The 5,576-nt window shown below is 39.6% G+C and overlaps 1 protein-coding gene across 7 annotated transcripts in view; it reads left to right on the top strand.

Annotated features, from left to right (window-relative positions):
* Window positions 1-5,576, top strand: part of TTBK2 (tau tubulin kinase 2) — a 171,699-nt gene that overhangs the window by 98,380 nt on the left and 67,743 nt on the right. The window contains exon 1 of one of the 7 annotated variants that reach the window (XM_025215339.1): window positions 3,507-3,605. The exons of the other annotated variants lie outside the window; for them this stretch is intronic. The gene's annotated coding sequence lies outside the window, so the exon portion shown is untranslated. Of the gene's footprint in view, window positions 1-3,506; window positions 3,606-5,576 lie in introns of those variants that run through there. 7 annotated transcript variants of the gene reach the window in all.

The raw sequence follows: 5,576 nt of genomic DNA on the forward strand, positions 1-5,576 counted from the left end.
GCTGGGGGGTTGGGGCGGGGGGTCTTTCATTTTTAATCATGGATTTTGGGGTTTTTATCAGAGAATTTGATATTCTTTTTATTAGGGAAAACGAGGATTCCTGATCATCACATAAAGCACAACACACATTTTTTCCTCTTAAAAAGAAACTAGAACCTTTACTGCTATGCTAGGTGACTATGGCTATATTATTTAGTAGTACTTGTTAGTTTTCCTTATATATTTTTTTAGGAGTAAATCCCTTGGATCATCTTTTCAAGTATTCTTAACACCCTCTCATAATCTTGCCTTGTAAAATAAAATACATGTATTTGTGCTTTCAGGATATGTTGCACAGTCACAGTTTAACCTGCATTGGCACAGCTCTTGTACAGTATGACTTGTTTGTAAATCTAGACAAGAGATAAGAATTTCTCTCGCTTTCATTCGTTTTTATGCTATGGAATACAAAGGTCCTAAAATGACAGTTAAAGAGAATAGTAGTAGCAAAAAGTTTAAAACAGGAAATGAAGCATTTGAACTCATGTGGTAAACATTTCACAAGTGCTTAATTCTGATTTTAAAAAGTGAATTAGGTACCCAAATCATACTGAGGTGAAATAAAAAGTGCTTTTTTGAAATTTCACTCATAACCTTGGGAGATCACAAGAGCAACCAGCTGTGGACATGTTTGTCTTCTGAGAGGTACAAGAAAGGTTGAATGGAAAAATGAATAGGCTTTATTACTTGTGTCCATTCTGTGTATACACAGGAACCAGACACAGTCTTGTCAACATAATTACTGAGAACGAGAGACTAATGCAGACATAATTACATTAGTAAAACAAGGATATTGATCCAGAGCTTTGTATTTCCATGTAAGAGAAGCTGCAATGTCTTGGAGGAAAATACTTCCTCATTAGAGGTAGAGCTCATTTGTAGCCTCCTTTATACCCTTCAACATATTAATTGGATTGATTAATGATGCTTTGTACTGCCATAGGGAACACTATGGACCTTGACAGATGCTAAATTTATGGTGCAATTGAAGTGTTACTTGTGCCATAAATTGTAACATGTTACACCTTAAAGCCAATTTATGGCATGATACCATAACAAGCCACAAAGATGTTGCAGATACAATATTCAATGTCTTTGACTGGTTTGTATCATGTCTTAAATTGAACATGTAGCATAGTGGCCCTTGCCATATCCCAACATTGATCTGAGCATTGGGACTGGACATGAGGCAGTCCCAGTATCCAGGATATAGCTGTCCCCTTCCTGATCAGTGTGATGAGGTTGGGAGCAGCCCTTGCTCCTGACCTCAGCTTATGGTGCCCCCCACCTTTAAAAAGTGACGTGCGGTTCCGTAGGTGTTGTGAGCCTAATATTGAGCAACCTCTCCCCAGTGTCAGCTTCACAATGTTACAAACCTTTAAAAAGTGGCTATGAGCAAGCAGCTGGGAGCCCTAGCTGCATGCCCAAACATCCATGGGAAGTGGTGACTTCCGAGCTGCTGCTTCTGTTTGTGGGGGAGGTAGCAAGGTAGCAGGGAGTTCCCTGATCCCCAGCTTCATGAGCCACTTTAAATTGCCCTGCCCTGCAGCTCCTGTGTAGGCTGCAGGACAAGTCAGGAAACATGCTGGTATGGAGGAACCCTATGTGTTTCTGATGTGGGCTCCTGTTGCAGGGCTCCATGCAGGTTGGAAGCCAACCATTGCATAATTGGGATCTAGGGAATTTTTGCCTGGTCCTCAAAATCGTGTGCCTGGTCATACGTGTATGACATGGTAGGTTGCATGATTTCAGGGATTGGTCATAAAATTCCTCAGACCCCAGTTGTGTGAGTGCTTTAATAAACAAAAGAATTACCAAGAATGTACTGTTGCCTACCAAAAGAATGACCAAGAATTACCAAATTACCAGAATTTCCATGGACAGCCCGTAACCTCTCACCATGGTTAATAACTGAAACTGAAACCAGTTTTTCCTTTTTAGACATCTTGCTCTATACAGATAAAGGAATCACTCTCCACTTACAGTACACAGGACCATAGGACAGAAGGGGCTTCCTGAGCCATCAAGTCCAGTCCCATTTGTTGCCTGTTATCATTAACTAAAGGAATGCCCCAAAGTGCTTTCAAGCCCTCACCCACAGCTGCAAGGAACAATACTCAGAACACCAAGACCACCCTAGAACATGCCATAGGTAGCAGTCCACAAACATAGAAGCAGCAGCTCAGAAGAAGGGGAGACAAGGGCACTTGCTAATGCCCTGCCATTGCAGTGACAGGTAAGTAATTGGTTAATATAGGCTCAAAAAATCCTAGGGAAAGGACTATCTATGTATGACCCACACTGCAGAGAAAAGCAAAAATCCACACAGCCTGTACCCATCTGACCTAGGAGAGAAAAATCCTTGCTGATGTAACATTTGGTGATGGTTATGTCCTTGAGTGGAAGAGAAAAACCCTCGAGTTAGGAACCCTCTAGCTAGGAACATCTGAGTTTTTTAAGTACCAGTAGGAGTATCAGGAAACCTCAGTCAGAAATACCCAGTCTTAGCATGTCAATACTTCAGGGGAAAGCAAAACTTTCCCTTTTCCCCTCAGCTGAGCTCTGTATTTGTAGAAAATAATTGAGTAAGTGCATCATATTACCTAATGCTGGAATTACAGCATTCAGAAGAATGCATATCAGAATATTCACAGTCACCATCAAATTATGCTTGGCTATATGAAATTTACTTAATTAGCTTTCTGCTGGGAAAGAATGTTTCATGCTGTCCCACATTCATATATCTGTGCATTTCGAAGTAGACTGTTGCTGTGCAAAATTAGCCCATTGCCCATTTCTTCTCTTGGATTCACAGAATACATTTATACAGATTCAAGCTCACCTGATTACATAACTACTAATGGATCACTGTACATGCTTTTAAAGACAGAAAATGGCAGCAGCAGATACTTCAGCTTATCAGTTTATTTTGTATCATGTTTATCTTTTACTTTTTCTTTATCCTGATATTCAGGAGTCTGCAGTGAACATTTCTCATTAGGCAAACATTTTTAGAGCTGTTTTGGAGACTCATTTATTCCTCACTGCAACATTTTAGTTATTCATTGCAGTAGAACTGTTTCTTCTGTTCGTTATTAACTTTCTGCATCTGCGATGGAGGTGAGCTGAATGGACAGCATAAAGCCACTCTTTTTTTTTCAATTGTTATTGATAGCTTGGCTGGTTAACATTTAACAGTGAAATCAAGAAATAGGCAGACCTGAAATTATAAAGGGTCATCAAAATCGCCATTTTCCAGTGGATTTCTTTAGTTGCTTGTGTTTATATTGTTTATATGCACATACCTTGTTCTTTACACAGTCCAACCTGCAGGAGACCCAAAACTCCATAAGAAGGTTAATGTAATACATCTACAGAGTTTACTTGTGCCAAGCACAGCGCTGTAGTGTAATTTCCTCTGATTTATCCATAGAACTTGTACAGATGCACTGCAAGGTTCCCATCATAGCCGCCCATGTGCCATGACCAGGAAGTACCTTAAAGACTGAGGAAGAATTTTACCTTTCAGGCCCATTCCATGCTAGGCTTCTCCTCATTAGTGTCAGGTGTGATGGTGCTTTTCTTATTATTTGTTAAAATGATGATTTTACCCAGAATTATTTTGTGCTTGGTGACTGAACAAGCATGTAGATAAGAAGAGTCTGCCCTGAAGAGTCTACAGTTAGAGGTTCATGACGTAAGAAAGGAATGAGAGAGAGGGGGAAAAATCAAATGTATATATTTTGTGTTGTTATTTATGTTCATATACCTCTTGAATTCCATCCATCATTAGGTGGTTATTTTTATGAAGTTATTGCAGCAGATAAGCCTCTTGAAAAGCATCCTATATCCTTGAAAAGGATTTCAAGGAAGATAAGTGAGACCCTCTGATGTACTTCATATAAAGCATTTAATGTATAGGGGGCTTCATAGAAGAAAGCAAGAAGATATTTATGGGAGTCACCAAGGTTGGTGCTGGATGAGCAATGGAGCTATAAACAGTGCAGAAGGACACCAAAGCTTAGAAGGGTTGATAAAATTGTGAAGGACTGTGAAGGATGATGAAAGTCTGTTAGATAAAAAGGAACCAAATGGAGTGGAGTGGATGAAGGATGATGGTATGATCAGAGCAATAGAAAAATGATCCTAGCAACAGCCTTTTGTAAGGCTGGGAGGGAAGAGGACATAATTTTCAGGGAGATCAGAGAAGGGCATTAGCAATATTCCAAATGGAAAGTGGAGGTCTGAACTAGATGTGCCTTTTATGGCTCTTTGAAATATATTGGTCTCCCTAAGTTTTTTACAGTATTGAGTCCGAGTGGTGTTAAGTTTCTTCTGGAGATGATGACATCAGAACTTCATACCTTTTATTTGCCATACTGTACAGTTTTCAAGAGTAGACTGTCTGGGATGGCTTAGTCAGAAATGTTCCTTCCTTGAGCAAGGGGCTGGACTGGATGACTTTGTGAGGTCCCTTCCAGCCCTATTTTTCTCCGATTTCTATGATTCCTAACTGAGTTCTGGCTTCCTATATTGCCTTTCTCTATACAGAGGCAGTTATATTTTCAATTAGAAATGTATCAAAAATACATAAAATGTAACAAAATCTCATACTAACATAAAACACCATTAGAATTATCATACAAGCAAACTTAAAGGACTCATAATATTCACTTCAAAGAAAGAAAAGGATAACACAATACCAAATACACTAAATATTCAGCAGTAGAGAAACACATTTGTAACAATTTACATAGCTGTCATATATACAAATGTTTCGTTTCATACAGATAAGCAAATACCAAAACAAAGACAGTATATCCAAAGAAAAGCCATCTGTAATATCAGCTATCATATATACTACAAAACAACATATTTTTCCACATAACCTGCTTGCTTACTCTCCCAAATCCCAAGTATAAGTCCCACCTCCTACAAATTCTCTTTGACATCCCCAAAGCTTACCCAATTCCTAACTTTGGCAAGAACAACACGCGCCAATCGGCCCCTTTCCACAGCTCCCTATTCCCTTTGTGTCTACCCTTCCACCCTTTTTCTCTCTTTGCTATATAAAATTTCAGCTCATGTAACCCTAATTGCAGACACTCCACTGTCAAGAAACAAAGCCCCTTCCTAACTAACAAATTGCTAACCTTCCAAATAGCCACTTTAACATAAGTCAACAAAACCCTAACCTCCCACGACCCATCCATGCCTTCCCTTACCCATACAACACATTTTCAAAAGACACCCCATCTCCCTTTCCCATGCTTTTCAAAAAACTAGCTACCCTCCCCCACACTTCCTGTGCATAAAAACAATCCCATAAAACATGACACACTGACTCATCTTTATCACAAACTTCCCTTGGACATTTTGGTGACCTAATTAATCCCCACCAATGCAATGTTTCCCTTACCGATAATATTTTTTACACTGCCCCCCACACAAACACCTTGTGTTCCCCCTTCCACTCCTTCCCTACCATGCCTTTCCACACTTGTTTAACTTGGTCCCATTCCAGTTCTGCCACATCT

The sequence above is a fragment of the Alligator sinensis genome, unplaced genomic scaffold, assembly GCF_000455745.1.
Source record: "Alligator sinensis unplaced genomic scaffold, ASM45574v1 scaffold1581_1, whole genome shotgun sequence".
NCBI classification, from domain to species: Eukaryota; Metazoa; Chordata; order Crocodylia; family Alligatoridae; genus Alligator; species Alligator sinensis.